Here is a 20,079-nt window from a genome sequence, read left to right on the forward strand (position 1 = left end):
ACTATGTGCCTAGGTGATGACTTTTTGTGATGAATTCCCCATATGTTCTTTGAGCTTCTTATATTTGCATGTCTAGATCTCTAGCAAGGCTAGGAAAGTTTTTCTTGATTATTCCCTCAAATATGTTTTTCAAACTTTTCGATTTCTCTTCTTCCTCAGGAACACCAGTTATTCTTAGATTTGGATATTTAACATAGTCCCAGACTTCTTGGAGGCTTTGTTCATTTTTTAAATTATTTTATTTTATCTTTGATGGATTGGGTTAATTCAAAAGCTTTGTCATCCAGCTCTGAAGTTCTTTCTTCTGCTTGTTTGTTTCTATTGCTGACAATTTCCAGTGCATTTTGCATTTCTCTTAAGTGTGACCTTGATTTCCAGAAGTTGTGATGTTATAAGTAAAGTTTTGGTGCCGCAAAAGAAATACTACTCCAATATATTTTAACTTTTAGCAAGGCAAGGTGCTTTTATAGAAGGGTGTGCCCTTATAGATGGAGCAATGGTGAGCACACACTTGGACAAGGGAGGGGAAGGGGTTCTTATCCCTGATGAACGTGGCCTCTGTTACTCTGTTGTTTTTTATTGGCTAGTGTTTGACTGCACCGGCTAAACTAATTTTGTTTGGCTAATTTAAAGAGAGTGATGGGGTGAGTAGTTTGGCGGGAAAAATGGTTATGACAGAGCAGGTAATTGGAAGTAGTCAGGGTGGAGTAGGTAATAGGAATGAGTTAGGGTGGAGCAGGTGATCGGAATGAGTCAGGGTGGAGCAGGTGATCAAAAAAGGTTGCTTTATGAGGAAGTTAAGTTTAAAAGTAGAAGGCAAATAATTGAACATACTGACATATTGATTTTTTAAAAGAAATTTAGAACTAATATCTAACGTGATTACTTTTTATTTATGCTATCTATTCCACTAAAGAATTTTTCTTTCATATCCTGTATCATGTTTTTTTTTTTATTTTTTTAAGTTGGACTACACCTTTCTCTGGTTCCACCTTGATTAGCTTAATAATCAACCTTCTGAGTTCTTTTTCTGGCAATTCAGAGATTTTTTCTTCATTTGGATCTATTGTTAGTGAGCTGGTATGATATTTTGGTGGTGTTAAAGAGCCTTATTTTATCATATTACCAGAATTGTTTTTCTGGTTCCTTCTCATTTGGGTAGAGTATGTCAGAGGAAAGATCTGGGATTCAAAGGCTGCTGCTTAGATTCTTTTGTCCCACAGGGTGCTCCCTTGGTGTGGTGTTCTCCCCCTTCCATTAGGAATGGGGCTTCCTGAGAGCCTAACTCTAGTGATTGCTTTTGCCCCTCTGGGTCTAGCCACCCAGCTGAGCTACTGGGATCCAGGCTGGTACTGTGGAGCATCTGCAAAGAGTACTGTGATGTGATCCATCTTCAGGTCTTGCAGCCGTGGATACCAGCACCTGCTCCGGTGGAGGTAGCAGGGGAGTGAAGTGGACTCTCTGAGGGTTATTGGTTATGTTTTTGTTTGTTTAGTGCACTGCCCTTGTGTTGGTTGGCCTCCAGCCAGGAGGTGGCGCTTTCAAGAGTACATCAGGTGCTGTCCTATAGGGAAGATGCAGACTTGCCCTAGGGCAAATATTCAGGTTTCCCAGGGAGTGGGCAGGGCAGTAGAGATCTCAGGAGATTATGACCTTTGTTCTTTGTCTATGGCTTCCAGGGCAGGCAGAGAAAGACCACCAGGTGGGGGCAGAAATAGGGTGTTTGAGCTCAGTCTGTCCTTGTGTGGAGCTTGCTATGGCTGCTGTGGGGGATGGCAATGTCGTTCCCAGTCCAGTGGAATTATGTTCCCAGGGGGATTATGGCTGCCTCTGTTGAGTCATAAATGTTTCCGGGGAAGTAGAGGAAAGCCAGCAGTCACAGGCCTCACCCCACTCCCATGCAGCCTGCATTCTTAAAGGTCAGTCTCACTCCCACTGTGCCACCCCGATAGCATTGAGTCTATTTGCAGGAAGCTGGTGGCCAGGACTGAGAACTTGCCCCAGACTATGAGCCACCCCATTGAGAAAGCAAGCAGACTCGCAGTTTTTCAGTGTCTCAGGGAGCCTGTGGCAGTGATCCAGTTCCCTCAAAGGGTATGTGGATTCTCTCAGGTTTCCTAGTATATTCCTGCAGTAGTTCTTGCAGCAAAAGTTCATGGTGGGTCTCCACATGCTGCTCTGTCCATGCCAGTAAGAGCTGCAAGCTAGTCCTGCCTCCTATCTGCCATCTTAATATGTTTTTTCCTTTGATTGTTTCAATTAATCAAATTTATTAAATGTAAAGTCTTTTGGGGGTAAAACAAATGTTTAGAAAATATAAAAGTCAGAGTGTTTTTAGTTTTTTTTAAATTTCTCTTACATTAGAAGTTAATTTCAGTAATTTTCATTAAAATAATACAGCATGATACCATTTTTATAAAATTATTTTATTCTGTATGTCAGTTTATCTACTGTCTGTTTGCTTCTCTAATCTCATAGCTTGATGAATGAACAGGCATGGGCAAGACTTGTAAACTCACCTACTGGACCAAATTTATCTGCAGATGGTAATTGTTTGTCCCATACAATGCTCTGGATGTTTTGTTTTGTTTTTTGAGACAGAGTCTCGCTGTTTTGCCCAGGCTGGAGTGCAGTGGCATGATCTTGGCTCACTGCAACCTCCGCCTTCCAGGTTCAAGCGATTCTCCTGTCTCAGCCTCCGGAATAGCTGGGACTGATGTTGTTCTAACTTAAATCCCAATGCATTTACTCAAGGTCTACCATTTCTGCTTCTTCACAGCCACTTCGTCCCTGCTTGACTTACACCTAGCTACTTCCATATTTACTTCACCTTATTGGGCCCTGAAGTAATACGACTCTGTTACCACTGCAGGGAACAGTGTTTAAAGACTGGTCTCGGCCAGGTGCGGTGGCTCATGCCTGTAATCCCAGCACTTTGGGAGGCCAAGGCGGATCACCTAAGGTCAGGAGTTCACTGGCCAACATGGTGAAACCCCGTATCTACAAAAATACAAAAATTAGCCAGGCATGATGGTGGTTGCCTGTAATCCCAGCTACTCAGGAGGCTGAGGTGGGAGAATTGCTTGAACCCGGGAGGCAGAGGTTGCAGTGAGCCAAGATTGTGCCATTGCACTCCAGCTTGGGCAACAGAGCAAGGCTGTGTCTCAAAAAAAAAAAAAAAAAAAAAAAAAAAGAATGATCTCATAATATTAGCAATGAGACATGTAATATTTCTTTTTCTCTTTTATACTTTTTCTGTAGTGCTGAAAATTTGTATATTGTGTTGTAATTTATTTTAAAACTAGAGTTGAGAAAATATTCAATGTATGAAATCAATTACAGAGAACTGCTTATAATGTTTTTATTTGCGTGGTTACTTGTATGCAAAATGACTGATAATAATGTGTCATTTGATAACAGTTGTGGTACCATTTTATCTGAAGCAGATTCTGTAATCAATATGTCAGATGTCAATATTTATAAAATAAGCGCAGTGATACATGCACCTAATTATGTCTTGGAAACATTCGGAAAAATGCAATGGTATATGTGAACTGTTCTGAACAACTTGGGAGAAACAAATGCTATATAAACTCAAGATGGTATTAGAAAGGATGAGAATTTATTGAGGGATTTTTTTCACCAATGGATCTCAGCCCTAATTAGATCCACTATCTGGACACTGTTCAATACATTCCCATAAACGTGTGGATCAATCTAGATCAGCATACGTGAGCAGATTCTACAAATCAGAGCAACCCTTTCTCATAAGAATTTACGTCAGAATAAAGTGGGTATTGTGAAGAATCCTCTAACATCCCATTCGCTGTCACTTACATGCTAGAATTCAAACTTGACAGTGCCTTGAGGTCTTTCACTCTGATCTGCAGCACAGGTTCTACCTTCCCTTCCTGTATCTTACAGCTCCTTCCCTTACCAGCTTCCAAAAAACCTCTGCTGCAGGCACAGAAAAGTATTATCTCCTAAATAGGTGTAAACTTCCACACCCATGGTTCTGTGTTTTGCTGTTCCCGCTGTGAAAATTGCCTGTCTTTTCTGCTTTCCCGAAATCTGCAAATGTTACATGCCTCTTCCAATGCCTGACTCAGTGTCACCTCCTCAAAGGGCCCTTTCCTGACTCACTGACAATAACTAAACACACTTATTGTGTGTTTCACACATATGTCCCGCATTTCAACCGCAGAGTGCTAAGAGCCCTCTTGTAGTTCACAGCACTGTAAAACTACTGGGTTTAGGCCATTCTCTCTGCTTCTTGTCAAATCTATTAGGTCTTGATATCATTGACAGTGACCATGCATCTCGTCCACATGTTGGGTTGAAAGAAACTGAGTTACAGTAAAATAATAACCAAACTTAAAATAGAGTGTAATAAACTAGAAGTAGATGGTCTAAGAATTACAGTCCCAACCATCCTAGCAGTGGGATGCCAGTGCCCCAGATGGCTGAGAGATGATTCCATCTCCCTGATCCTGTGTCTTTAAGAGGCTTTTGCTTCCTTGGACAAGTGCCGTGTGAAGGAGTGATTTAGTTCAGAGCATACATTTTAACAAGTCACTGAATTCTGTTTTTTATATTTGCTTTAGGTATAAACTGTATTCTAATAGCTGCAAGGCCTCTAGAACATAAACTTGGTGTAATTGAAATTTTCTTGGGATCATTGTAATGGCCTAAAGTTATGTAAACATAAGTCCTGGCATTTGACTTCTCTGATACTCTTTTGGCACTTACACTATTATCAGTATCAGAAACATGTGGCTCGATTCCTATGCCTGAAAGTTAACATGGAGTGAGACAATCTGTGGGCAGGGGAGCGAGTATCCAGGAACAGGTAAGAAGCATTTGAGTCATTAGTATAGTATTACTCCCAAATATGGCCAATCCCATGAGGCAGGAAGTATGGTGGCTGGAAAGGGGCTGTGCTACCTTCAGTCGTGCAAAAGCCTCTCTCATGATCCTCCAGAGAGCATGAAACACTGGTGACTGCCTAAAAACGATGACCAAAACCATAATGACAAACCCCACTGCACTTACCTGGTGCCAGCACCGTTCATGGGCTATTTCATACATTCCATTCAATTGGAGAATGCTAGTGTTTCCCTCCATGCTTTCCTTCTGGGAATGGTCGGTCTCAGAAAGGTTAAAGATTATAGCTGCTCTTGCCAGAGAGGGGAACATAGATAATTATGTGAGACCATAGATATGTTATTTGAACCATTATAGTGACCATTTTACTGTACATATGTATCTTATAACATCACATTGCATTCCTTTAATATACACAATAACAATTATTAAAAAAAGATTGGTGTGCATGGCACATAATAGGTTAGATGCACAGTAAATATTTGCTGTTATGAACACTGAGCACAGTTCACACTGCCATTTGAAAAAAAAGAACTTCACCGAAGTCTAAGACTTACAAGTAAAAGAGTCAGTGGCTAACCTACTTTTCTGTCAAGTTAGGAGAAATTCCTGGGGCTTCCACATCAATGGGATACCAAGTGTAAAAGAAAGATATAATCTCCCATCTTAGATATTTTTTGTGCCTCATCCCTTCAAAGGGTATTTTTGGCTGTTACGTGTGTAACAATATCTATGCAGGACATGTTGAAAAACACCAAATTAACCTGAAGTTCTAATCCTTCTGACGGGCAGTATTAGGGCACCAGAGACCAAAAAAATGAATCATGGCTTACATGGCAAAAACATGGATCATTCTGTGGAACACAAACTCCTCGGTTTTCAGAAAGGCTGGAAGGCCAGGCAGGGTCAGAGAAGGATGCTACCTATTTTTTAACTTACATCAGCCGTGAATAATCTTGCTCCATATTTTCAATGCCCTGAATTCAGCTTAACTGTTGTTGAGAGCTACACTTTGCCAGATTGCTTTCCCTCCAGAGTTTTGGTCTTAACTTATTTTTAGTTGGACCTTTGTTAACTTTGCTTCCACTGTGATTGCTACAAAAAAGAAACACACACACAAACACACACACACTGATACCACCAATAGTAATGATACTAGGTTCTGACATAACTCCTAGGAATTGCATTTACATGCATTATCTCTTTGATTCCTAAAAAGTTCTGGGAAGAAACTAGACTGATTACAAATATCTCTGTTTTATAGATGAAGAAACAAAGTCAAAGTTAAGTATATTTACTCAAGTCACACAGTGAGTAGCTGCAAAGCTGGCTTTTTTGAATGTGTTGTACTTGCAAATCACTGTACCCACTGTCTACTTTGGGACATACACCTTTGCTTTGTAATTCTCTATCTAATCATGTCATCATGATTTTTCTTAATAGTACTTATTCTTTTCCAGAAATCTCTTTTTTTTTAGTTTCTTATTGTCTCCTTTCTACCTAGAATGTAAGTTCTATGTTATTAGAGATGGCAGTAGACACTCAATACCTATTTGCTGAGTAAATGCATGACTAATCACCATGATCTTTACTTTATGTTGACTTCCTCTCCTGAAATTATGCCTGTAGTCCTTACCTCACAAGAGTGAAATTTCCCTTCCTTTCAGACTCTTTAGCAAGCCTCCCAGCTGGCTCCCTGGGTCTCCTCTCTGCCCATTTCTCCATTGCATAATGGAAACTATGCTTTCTTCATGTCTACTGTAAGGATCAAGGGAGATTATGCACATGGAAGTGCCTTGACACTAAGTGCAATATGGACATTTTGGAGAGGAGAGTGACAGTGTCTGAAGGAAACATCTATACACACACAAATATCCATGCACATGCAGACACACACCGTTTTCTTTCACAAATAAACCAGTCAGGCTAAAGCCATACAAAAACATTGGGAAAATCTAATAAAACATAAGTATTTAACAAAAAGTCATCCCTGGGTTCTCCCATTGAATTTAACTTTCTGGAATTCTTTCACTGCATATTGACCTGTTCCAGAGTAGCCATCATTTTATTCTATTTTCTTTTGCTTCAATCTCTAATTGTTTCATGCATACTTTGTCTTTACAAGATCAGGCTCCAGATGTGATGTTTCTTTGCATGCCCCACATTGCCCTGTGTAGGAATGATCACGAGAAAAATACTCAATAGCTGCTTTCGAGCAGTCCTCTGGGTATCAGAGATATGAACAAATGTGATAGACTGTTTGCAAACATGACAACATGAATGCCTTCACCCTTGAATCTGGGCTTGATCTATGATTCACTTTGGCCAATAGAGCATTTAAAAGTGATACAGACACTTGAAAAGTATCTGCTATTGGATCCTGCCTCCTTTTGCAGCATTTGAATCCCTGAGAGCAACTTGGAAGGAAGCTCAGGCTAGTTCATGAAGATGAAGATGAGAGGCCACATGGACTGGGTTGTTCCTGTTGATACTGTCCAGACCAAGCAGCCTACAAACCCCAACCATGTGAGCAGGGCCAGGCTGAACCATTCAGTCCAGCCCAATCTTTAGCTGCTTGCAGAGATAAAGATAAGAACGACTTCCCAACTGACCTTGGAAGTGTGGGAAATAACACTTCTCTGCTGTTTTAGTCACTGAGTTTTGGGGTGGTTTGCTAGTTAGCAAAAACTAAATGGTAGAGAGACCAGGGAGTTATTACCAAGAAATGCAGGAGGCATTGAAATGTTGGGGCATCTATCAATTGATTCTATCAGGAAAAAGAGAAATTGTGCTTCTGTAGATTAATGTAAAAACATTGGTTTCAAGCAGATTTTAATGAAATAAAAATGATTATACTTTTCCATCTTTTGTGTGGTAAAATATATATTTTATAAACAATGAAGGTTTACATAATGAAGTCATACTGGAAATCTAAGGTGATTTTAATATCACTAAAACAAGAACAGCTACTACTATGACTACTCCTACAACTAATACATTAATAATAACAATATCATGTATGTCTATAAGGATACACCATTTACAAAGTACTATCATATATATTATTTTATCTTATAGTTTCACAGTGAATCAGTGAAGTGGGCAGGATAGGTATTGTCTGTTTTATAAGAAGTAGGTGAGCTATTAAAAATAACCATTTTTTAAAATCTTGATTTGTTTTACGACATCATAAGAAGACCTACACTGGAATCAGAACTTAGTAATTCAATACTTAGATTTGGCCATTATATGCTGTGTGTTATTGGGAGGTTAGATAAGTCTTTCACCATTCTTAAGCCTCAATGGCCTCATAAACAAAATAAGAAACTATGAAAAAAGTACTCCTAATACTCTCTTTTTATTAATCTGTTCTTTCAACTATGAAGAATTGCTATTGAGATGATCATGATCTCTGATAATTACTGCTGAATGGATTCCAGTTTGGACTCCAGGGCTGAGTTCTCTGGATGTGGCTTCCTCACTTTTTAATTCTAAGAACCAAGTAAATGTTGTGGTAATTACTTTGCAAGAAAAGTAACTTGTGTGTAGAAAAAAAAAATGTGGCAAAACTCAACCATAAAAAATAGAAATGCTCATTGGGGATGAGATGTGAAATTCTGCTCATTGAAGAAATTAAAAATGGACAGTCCAAGAGCATAGTAGGTTGACAATAATATTTCTTAGTATGTACAAGTTTTGTGAATGCTTCAACCAAGAACTTTTAAGGTCTGTATTGCACATGTAAACCTCATGCACTGCAAAATTCTTTGAAAGTGTGGCTGTAACTGATATAATCTTATTACATTTCCAGGGTCAGAGGTGAGTTTCTATAGGTTTGGGTGGAACATTGCATTCTGTGGTATCTGGGACCCCAAGAGTTAGAAGAGCAGGACAGAGCATTATTTGAAGGTAAAAGCCAATGTTAGAAAAACCTAGGAAATACCACGCACACAAGAGTATGCAAGGAAAACTCAGGTTAGCTTCTCAGAAACAAGAACGAGGAGCTGATTAGGTAAATCAAGTCAGAAATAAGTGAGAGTTGAGGAGAGAACTCTGGGTTGCATCCATCAGTTTTATGCCATATCTAACCTTTATTGGGTCTCACTGGCTGTGTTAAGGACCACCGGAAGGGTGCTGGGCACAGTTTCACTGGAAACAAGAACCACACAGGTAGCCCAAACTGAACCTTTGCTGCTCACAGAAATTCACATTTGCCACTAATGCAATACAAGGGGAGACTGAAAACTAAACAGTATTATTGATAATGACAGAAAGCTTTTAGCCAGGCTCCCCTATGCAATGATGGATACTGTTTATCGTATTTTACTTGTTGCTTTTAAACTTTCCTTGTCAGAATGAATCATGGCTAAGGGGAAGGAGACCAGATTACAGACAATGTAATTTGTCTCATAGCAATTGCCCCTCATCAAGAGGCATGAACAGAAGTAAGCAGCAGAAACTGGCAGGTTTTCTGGGGTCGGAAATAATTCTCATTGCCAAAATCTGTCATGGGTGCACCTGGATCCATTAAAAAACAAAAAACAAAAAATCATGCAATCTGTGATAAGGATGATTTCCTTCCTGCATCAGCAGAGTGGTGTTTCGGGTTTGACTCTTGCTATCTGGTAGATTGATAATGGAGATTAATTTACTTACATCTCTTAGCTGCATAAATTAATGTACAGAAAAAACATCTTGAAGCTGCCCAGAATCTGTCATTAAAGATGCCTTAGTTAGTCTCCCCTCTTGGGCAATGAAGTATGTGGAAAGACACATAACATGATTGGCATATACCTGCTTTTCTCTATCTCTCTTTACTCTCAAAGAATTCTAGTGAAATGGATAGACAATAAACACATGTGTGAACTGTTTAACAGTGATTCAAATTATTGCATTTTTTTTTTCTTGTTTTGACTGTAACTAGATCAGGTTTGGCACCATACAGGTAAATTGTGATCATGACAGATTCAATTTGCTTACTACTCCTGGCAGAAATAAAATGATTTAAGAAAACCTTGAGTAACCAATATTGATATTTTGATAAACACTTGACTTACTAATTATGATTCTGAATCTAAGACTAATTCTTAAAACAAGCAATACTAAACAAAACAGAGACAGTGATTTAGGTCTACAAAATTAACAGAATTAATTACCCGCCAGGGGAGAGGAAGGAAGTTCTTTAAGGCACTCATTACATAGTGTTGGTGGCAAATGTGACACAGTCCTCGTGGTGCAACTTCTTTGTGAAATGAATTTTAAAAATTTATAGACTGTTTTGCCAGTTGCATTACTTCTGTCACATGCTCTTGCTTAATGCAAGCTGTTTAACCACAGTCCTGACATGTTCATCTGAGCAACAATGTACCCCATCCTCACAAGGAGGGAGTGGATCAGAAGGCAATCCTCCAAGCCCTTGACCGCATGTTTACACTGTCCAGTCAGGGTCAGAGCTTCAGGACCCTGGGCTTAGTTCACACTTAGAAGCCTTGGTTACGTCAACATGAACCCAAAAGTATACCCCTAAATCACAAGGCATTGTGGAGAATAAATGAATTAGTGCATGTAAAGTACTTAGTATAGTCCCTGGTGCAGGGTGAATCATCAATAAATGTAAGCTCTTTTGATCACTGTTGTTATGCATGAGTAGTTGTGATGTAATAAGGATTATAAATACTTTTTACGAAGAAACAAACAAAAAATAGGTAGAAAGATACAATTTGAATCGGAACCATGGGAATGAATGGGAGGGGGCTGTAATTAGATACAGAAGTGCAGAATGAATAGAAAAGTAAGAAGTAGGAGAGAATTCAGGTTGGTGTAAAAATGAATAGAGAATAGAAGAAGGAGAATAAACGGCATGTATTGAAGAAACTGGGGCCTGCTTAATGGAAAGAATGATTCAGTTTTCGTTTCATTCATCGCCTAGACAGATGGCCACCTATCAGGGTGATCCTCTAAGCCTCTTCCCACTCCTTACTCCTTCTTCCCTGCAAAGAAGAACTGAGTTAATCTTAATTGGTTAGCTGATAACGGGTTTGGGTCCGCTTTTCTTAATTGGAGAGAATCACTCTATAAAGATTTAAGCATTGAAGAGCTTAGACTCTTCCTCTAGTTCCTTCTGAGATAGGGGGAGACATTCTTCCTTCATATGGGTGTCTACTCTGCGGATCTAAACCTTCCCACTGAGTTTGCCTATTGGGCAATTCGAAGATCTGAATTCAACTCAGGGGAGGGGCATCAGAAAGGTAGTGCCAGCAAGCCCTTATGGTTATATGTTAACCAAATCTTCCCACCTAGCCTTCATTGGTAATAAATCCTTTCAACTGTCTAATTCCTGTATCTGTCCCTTATTTGGGTGCAAATGGGGCTGTGAGTTGGGATGTTAAACACTAACGAGGCCATATAGAATCCAGGGAAGAATGAGAACAGTGGGGCAGTGTCACTCACGTATGCTGAACTACTCAATAGACTTCACATTGATGGTCTTGTTTTACCCTCACAATAGGCCTATTTATTCACGGGAGAATCTGACACTCTGAGCTCAACTAAGTCATAGAGTTTACAGGCATTAAAACAAGGTTTGAATCTAGAGGTTTCTGAGCTCAACTTTGTGCTTTTTCTGCTACACGTCACCTTTAATGTTAAATTAAGAATATTAAACTTGATGTTTATTTTTTCTAATTATAAGCATTTGTGTGTGTGACTGTATTTCCAATTTCCAGCTAGATTTAAAACTAAACTCAACATTAGGAAAAGGGATAATAGTATCTGTCTATTCCTTTCCTTAGAAAGCATAGAGTTGTTCATGTACCTGAGCTTCAGCAAATACTCATTTTTAGTATATTTACAGGTTATAGATGATTATTTTACATATATTTTAGGGATTTAATAAAATCATGTTTTATGAACTCCAAGATTAGTGTCAAAAATAAAACGAAGCCCAAACTAGGAACCCCAGAATTGAATTTGTGCCAGAAACATAAAGGAGCTTAGATGGATCAATCTGGATTTCTGCAACATCAACCTCCTAAAATCTACTCACCATGGGAAGACATCTAGAAGATCAAACTCTTGTCAAATATAGTAAGTGTTGAGTAAGGGAAGCCAGCATTACTATGTTTAACAACAATGCTGATCTCTTGCAAATAAGTCTACCATGCAATGCTGTTTGGAAAATTGCTTTTACCACAAATTAGATATTTATTCTTTCTTTATTTTATCTCCCATTCCAAGGCACTACTGTATTGGACACAAGTATAATGAGTATGAATCATCTGGGCATATAGCAATCACTGCGATAGGTTGGTGGAGTTTAATGACTGATTAGCTATTTGGCCAAAAAGTCATCCTCTTTCTAAAGATTTGTCTTTTGTTTGTAGAATGTTTTTCTGTGTGTTTTCCAATTATTTCAATTAGCCCAGCTATACAATTTAATCTTATATGAACCTTATGTGATAGATTCTCTAGCCCCATACTTATATACCCCCTTGAATTTCGTGTTCATTTCTTGCTGGTATGTATACAGGGGCATAAATATTTGCTGCGTCACTACCATCAAAATACCATCCATGCACCGTCTCAGTAGTTCTAAAACTCTACTTGTTCATCACTCTGTATGAATGTATTAGTATGTTTATTCCTTTTTTAAAAATGAATCAGTATAAATGCTCCTGTCACCTGTGGTTTACCAGATGCCATTGTTGTATCTGGTTACCTCTTTGGCTTCTAATTCATTTATTTTTTTTCATATTACTGCATTTCATAGTATCACCACTCAATAGCGAACCTGGTTATATGTGTTGTTGAATCAGTCGTCCCAGTAACTATACTAAGTCTTAAGAACTTACCTTATGTGATCAATGTTGCCAATTTGATTTTTTTTTTTGCCTAATAAACAGGCTTATTTTAAATTTAGCTGATGTGAAGTAACAAGCATCTATCAGGGAGACATTCTCACTAGTTGGGTTACATACAACCATAACTATAAAAACAGCAACAAAATAATACACTATTTTTCAGCAAACGGTAAGAAGTAAAATGTAGAAAATATTTCTAAGTTCAGAGAATGTGCTTTTCCTCCAACCTAAGTTACATCTGTTCCAACATGTCTTTCTCCATGATGGTAGAGGGCTGTATGAAGTGGAAGGACATCAAGGAGTTGCTTCTATACTCAGACTTCTCACTCTTCCTTCTTGACTGCCCAGGAATGGGCTACCACTGCGAAATTTGACCCTTGAGGATACTTAAAGAGGTCAAATCTTTTTTTTTCTACATAACTTAATCTTATAAAAGCTACAAATACAAAAGTTACAAAGATAAATTTACTGAAGTCAATTATTCCTAATGTCTCTTCTTCCATTTTGTCTCTTTATTTTTTCCTCCGTCCCTTCCTTCTTCTTGTCTCTATAACAAGAAATGTCAGATATTGTCTTACAGTCATTGTTGTCATTATTACTAGTTCTCAGTCTACTTAGTGGAGAACATCACTCCCTTGGAAAAAGTTTCAATAAATATAATAAAAAATAAATCCACATTTAGCAGTGATCTCCTCAGATTTCAAAAGTAAAATGACACCTCAGTGAATTTTGAATCAATTTTTCTCTCTATAATATTTGCCCTATTGAAAGTTCATCATGATAAAATAGATTATATTTTTTAGATAATATAGTTGTGTTCAATTCATCAGACATTAAATTGATGAAAACTGCTGTTCTGACATAATATATATTTCTGATTGTATATGAAAATAAAATTTAAAACAAGTTGTTCTAAATATTAAGTCCTAGTAAGTGAGAAAAATCCCATTCATTTCTCAGTGTGAATTATCATGAACTGGACTCAAGTACATGAAAATGTGTAATATGATTGAGTTAATATTGCCAATTAGTGGGGAAAGCATGATCTATTCAGTAATTTATAAGGCAAATGGTTATCCAAAGAAAATATAACACTTCATATGATTTGAATTTGTGTCCCCACCCAAATCTCATGTCGAGTTGTAATCCCCACTGTTGGAGGAGGGACCTGTTGGGAGGTGATTACATTATGTGAGCCTATTTTCCCCCTTATTATTCTCATGATAGAGAGTGAGTTCTCCTGAAATCTGATTGTTTAAAAGTATGTAACACCTCCTGCATCACTCTCTTTTCCTCCTTCTCTGGCTATGTCAGTTGTGCCTGCTTCCCCTTTGCTTTTCAACATGAAAGTTTCCTGAGGCCACCCAGCCATGCTTCTTGTATAGCCTGCAAAACTGTGAGCCAATAAACCTCTTTTCTTTATAAATTACCCAGTCTCAGATAGTTCTTCATAGCAATGTGAGAAGAGACTAATACAGAAAATCAGTACCAGAAGTGGAGAATTGCTATAAAGTTTCCTGGAAATGTGAAAGCGACTTTGGAACTGGGTAATGCTCAGATGTTGGAAGATTTTGGAGGCCTCCAAAGAAGATGAAAGATAAGGCCTGGATGTTAGACATGAAGTCAAAAGAGATTATTTTGGAGGTTTAAGATTTAATGACTGCCCTGTTGCGTTTCACAATTGCATGGGGCCTGTAACCCCTTTGTTTTGGCTGATTATTCTCTTTTGGAATGGGTATATTTACCCAATTTTTGTACCTTGATTGTATCTTGGAAATATCTAACTTGTTTTCTATTTTACAGGCTCATAGGCAGAAGTGACTTGCCTTGTCTCAGATGAGACTTTGGACTTGGATTTTTGAGTTAATGCTGAAATGAGGTAAGACTTGGGGGACTGTTGAGAAGGGATTATTGTATTTTGCAATGTGAGAAGAACATAAGATTTGGGAGGGGTCGGGGCAGAGTGAAGTGGTTTAGATTTTTGTCCTCATGAAATCTGACGTCAAATTGTAATCCTCGATGTTGGACAAGGAGCCTGGTGGGAGGTGATTGAATCATGGGGGCTAATTACCACTTTGCTGTTATTATAATAGTGAGTGAGTTCTCATGAGATCTAGTTGTTTAAAAGTGTGGAGAACCTCCCCCTTTGCTCTCTCTTACTCCTTTTCTGGCCATGTAAGATGTTGTTGCTTCCACTTCACCTTCTGCCATGATTGTAAGTTTCCTGGACTTGTCCCTAGACATGCTTTCTATACAGTCTGTGGAACTGTGAGTCATTTAAAACTACTATTAAAATTATTCTCTTTATAAATTACCCACTCTCAGTGTATTAGTTCATTTTCATACTGCTGCAAAGAACTGCCCAAGACTGGCTAATTATAAAGGAAAGAGTTTTAATTGACTCACAGTTCAGCAATTCTGGGGAGGCCTCAAAAAACTTACAATCATAGTAGAAGGTGAAGGGAAAGCAAGGCACCTTCCTCACTAGGTGGCAGGAAAGAGAAGTTCCAAGTGAAGAGGGAAGAGCCCCTATTAAAACCAACAGATCTCATAAGAGCTCACTCACTATCATGAGAACAGCATGGGGGAAACCACCCCCATAATTCAATTCCCTCCATCTGGTCTCTCCCTTGACTCATGGGGATTATGAGGAGTATAATTCAAGATGAGATTTGGGTAGGGACACAAAGCCTAACCATATCACCCAAGTAGTTCTTCATAGCAATGTGAGAATGAACTAATACAACATTGAAGCTTTGTTTCATGTTATAATAAAAAATAAATTTCAAATAAATTAAAAAGCAACATTTAAACTTTTAGAAACAAATATAAGAATACTTGTAACTTTGGGGAAGGGAAAATTTTCTTAAACAAGAAATTAAAGAAAAAATATTTTAAAAATTGAGAAAAATTAATACATTAAGATTTACCAAGCTTTACATCAAAACCATGTGAAAATAAAAGCTACAAGTGTGAGTAAAGGCCCAATCAAAGGAAAAAATACATCTACCATAATCAACCTAAGAAATAAAAATTTATGAATTACTTGACAATGAATTTAAAATAATTGTGCTAAAAATTATTGAGTTACAAGACAATACATATAGACAATTAAATGAAATCAGAAAAACAGTGCATGAACAAAATAAGAGTTTCAACAAAAGAGACAGAAACTATTAAAAAATACTAGGCTGGGCACGGTGACTCATGTCTGTAATCCCAGCACTTTGGGAGGCCGAGGCGGGTGGATCATGAGGTCAGGAGATCGACACCATCCTGGCTAGCACGGCAAAACCCCATCTCTACTAAAAATACAAAAAATTAGCCGGGCATGTTGGCGGGTGCCTGTAGTCCCAGCAACTCAGGAGGCTAAGGCAGGAGAATGGCATGAACCCAAGAGGCGGAGCTTGCAGTGAGCTGAGAGCATGCCACTGCACTCCAGCGTGGACGACAGAGTGAGACTCCATCTCAAAAAAAAAGAAAAAGAAAAAAATACTAACAGAAATTCTGGGGCTGAATGATACAATAACTAAACTGAAAAAATTACGACATGATTTCAATACCAGACTTGATCAAGAAGAAGAAAGAATCAGCAAATGTGAAGACGTTTGTAATTCTACAGTTACAGGAGAAAAAAAGTGGAACATAGTAAAAAAAAAAAAAAAGCTAAGCAATTTATGAGAGAATATTAAACAACAAATATATGCATTATGGGATCCTAGAAGGAGAAGAGAGAAAGAGGTAGAAAACTTTTTTAAAGAAATGATGCGAGAAAATTTTCCAAACTCAGTGAGAGATATGAACATCCAGGTAGATGAAGCTCAGAGATCCCAAAAGGTTCAACACAAAGAGGACTTCGCCAAAAAATATTATATTATTTACGTATATTATACACATATATAATTATGTACATACATATTATAATATATATACGTGTAATTGTGTACTATACTATGCATACATATGTAATGTACAAATATAATGTATACATGTTTGTACATACACATACATATGTACAAACATAATTATCTGTATGCATATAATGGAGAATTTTGAAAGTTCCAAGAGAAAAGCAAGAGAATTTTGAAAGTGGCAAAAGAAAAGCAAGTTTACACAAAAAGGTAGCTTCATAAAATAATTAGCAGATTTCTAAGCAGAAATCGAGCAGGCCAGGAGTGAGTAGTATATTAAAAGTGCTGAAAGATTAAAAAAAGAAAACAAAAAGAACCCCTGTCAACCAGGAACAATTTACCCAGCAGAGGTTTTGTTCAGAAATGAAGGAAGTAAATACGTTACCAGACAAACAAAACTTGAAGGAGTTCATCACCACTAGATGTGCCTCACAAAAAAATCTAAAGGCAGTTCTTCAACTTGAAACCAAAGGAAAATAAACAGCACCATGAAAACATATGAAAGTATAAAACTCACTGGTAAAGGTAAATATATTAACAAATAAAAATACTATAATGCTGTCATGGTGGTATGTAAATCAGTTTTGAGTCCCATCTAAAAGTTAAAAGACAGCAGTAATAAAAATAGCCATAATTATAAAAATGGTATAACTAATTTTTGAAGTGATAAATTTAACACATATTGGATGATTATAGCATATAGATAAGTGAAATGAATGACACAAATGTCATCAGGACATAAGAAAATATGGAACTACTGAGTTACAAGGTATCTGCATATCACATAAAGTGGTATAGCGTTATTTGAAGATGGACTTAGATTAGTAGAAAATGTATATGTGAACTCTAAGGCAACAACTGAAAACATTTTTGAAAAGAATAATTGTTATGCTAAGAAAGAGGAAAAAATGGAATCATAAATGCTGTACTAAAATTATAGCAGTCAAAAAAAAGGAAACAAGATAAAAAGTATAAGAGAAAACAGTTATAAATTTGCAATTATTAATTTAACTGTATCAATAATCTCTATAAATGTAAATTGTATAAACTCATCAATTCAAAGACAGAATAATCAAAGATGGAAACAGGAGCCAATAAAGTTGCCTTCAAGAAACCTATTTTTAACATAAAAGCTCATCATAAAAGTAAAAAGGTGAAGAAAGGTATACCATGCTAAAATGAATCAAAAGTAAGCTGGAGTACTTACATTAATTACACATAAATCAGAATTCAGAACTAGAGAAATGATGAGGAATATAAAAGGGTTTAAAAATGTTGAGAGATATATTCTCCAAGAAGACCTTACATTTCTTAATGTGTATAAACCTAACAACAGAGTCAAATGACATGAGGTAAAAACGAATACAACTATAAGAAAAATATAGACAAATCCAGTCTTTCAGTTTAAGATTTCAAAATGCTTCTTTCAGTAGTTGACCTGTTAAATAAGAATATAGTTAAACTAAGTAGTACTATCAATCAACTTGATATAATTGATGTTTATAAAATACTTCATTCAACAGAATGCACATTTTTCTCAAGCTTGCATAATGCAGTCACCAGAATATACCAAATTCTAGATCATGAAACACACTTTAACATATTTAAAAGCACTGGAGTCATACAAAGTATGTTCTCAGAACAAAGTATGTTCTCCTAATTAAACTAGAAATCAAAACAGAGAGGTAGCTGGGAAATTCCAAAATATTGGAGATTAGACAGCATATTTATAAATAACACACTAAAGTTTTAAATATTTTGAAAAAAAAGAAAAGAAATATAAAACATCAAAATTTCTGTGATGCACAAAAGTACCCAGTGTATTTATGTTTTTAAATGTGTATATTAGAAAAGAAGAAAAATGTAACATTATCAAAGTACCCTTCTACCTTAGGTAACTAGGATAAAAAAAAATTAAGCCTAAAGTAAACAAAAGAAAAGAAATAAAATTAGAGCATAAATCAACGGTGAACTTGTTGAAATTGTGACATTGATAACATGAGAACAACAAGAAAATAAATACAACTCAAAAACCTACTCTCCGAAAAAAAAATTAATGAAATTGGTTGTTCTGTAACTTGGCTAATCAAGAAAAGAAAATGGAAGACACTAATTACCAATATCACAAATGAAAGAGATGTCATTACTACTGAACATATGGTGTCAAATTATAATAAAAGAATACTTTGAACAACTAAACATCAGCAAATTGTGTAAGTTAGAAGAAATGGACTAATTCCTTGACAGATACCAAGCATCAACATTTATACAAGGAGAAATAGATAATCTGAATAGACCTATATCTCTATTAAAGCAATTGAATTAATAAGTAATAATTTTCCCCCAATGAAAGCACTCAGCCCAGATGGTTTTCCTGGTGAATTATACCAAATACTTTAAAAAGAATGATACAAATTGTTGACAATATGTTTCAAAAACTGAAAGCAGATGGAGCACTTTCTAACTCATTTTATGAATCCAACTTTCCCTAATACCAAAACTAAATAAAGATAGTACAAGAAGGGAAAACAGTTCAGAAATACATCTTATGAAAATACTAGGGGATCCTGGAACCAATCCCTCTAGAATATTGAGGGAAAATTGTATTTCATTTCTCTTCCAACTGAGAAGACCTAGAAGAGATGACATCCACCCTAGCAGTCAGAACTTGATTTCTGATACCATTATTCAACAAAAGGAACCAGAGACCTTTGGAGAAATGCCTGTTTCTAGGACTATGGCAGGAAATATGTGAGATTCTGAAGCATCTTGTAGTGTCAGCAAGGAAAGAAGTGCACACACACACACACACACACACAATAATAGGCAGGGGTATGTCAAGGGGCTGCAAGAGCCAATCGAAAGATCACTATCACCAAAGCTGAAACAATTTGAGCACCAAAATAAAGTAGTATTTAATTATAACCCCAAGCTAAATATTAATATTCATTAGTTTATAACGTCATAAATAAACACCCAAATGGGAAAGAAAAAATGAATCTCCCATGCAGAAGAATTTCAAACAATTTACATAAGTTGTCTGCTATACAGGCAGTGGAGCACAACTTCTGTTTCTTCAGTGTGTGTCACTTCTTTCTGAAGGAAAGGGTGGGGCAACTTTACAGGTGAGAAGCCTGACAAACACCACCTCAACCAGGTGATCAAACTCAAATATCACTGATGAAAATTAGTGTTAATGGTACGTACCCTTGATATGATGTGATTAACGATGACATTTTACCTCATGGTCTTCTGTACAAAAAAAAAAAAAAATCACAATCTAATCATTAAAAACATATTTGCATAAGTTCAGCCACTGTGGAAGACAGTGTGGTGATTCCTCAAGGATCTAGAAATAGAAATACCATTTGACCCAGCAATCCCATTACTGGGTATATACCCAAAGGATTATAACTCATGCTGCT

Source organism: Nomascus leucogenys, chromosome 19 (genome assembly GCF_006542625.1).
Source record: "Nomascus leucogenys isolate Asia chromosome 19, Asia_NLE_v1, whole genome shotgun sequence".
NCBI classification, from domain to species: Eukaryota; Metazoa; Chordata; class Mammalia; order Primates; family Hylobatidae; genus Nomascus; species Nomascus leucogenys.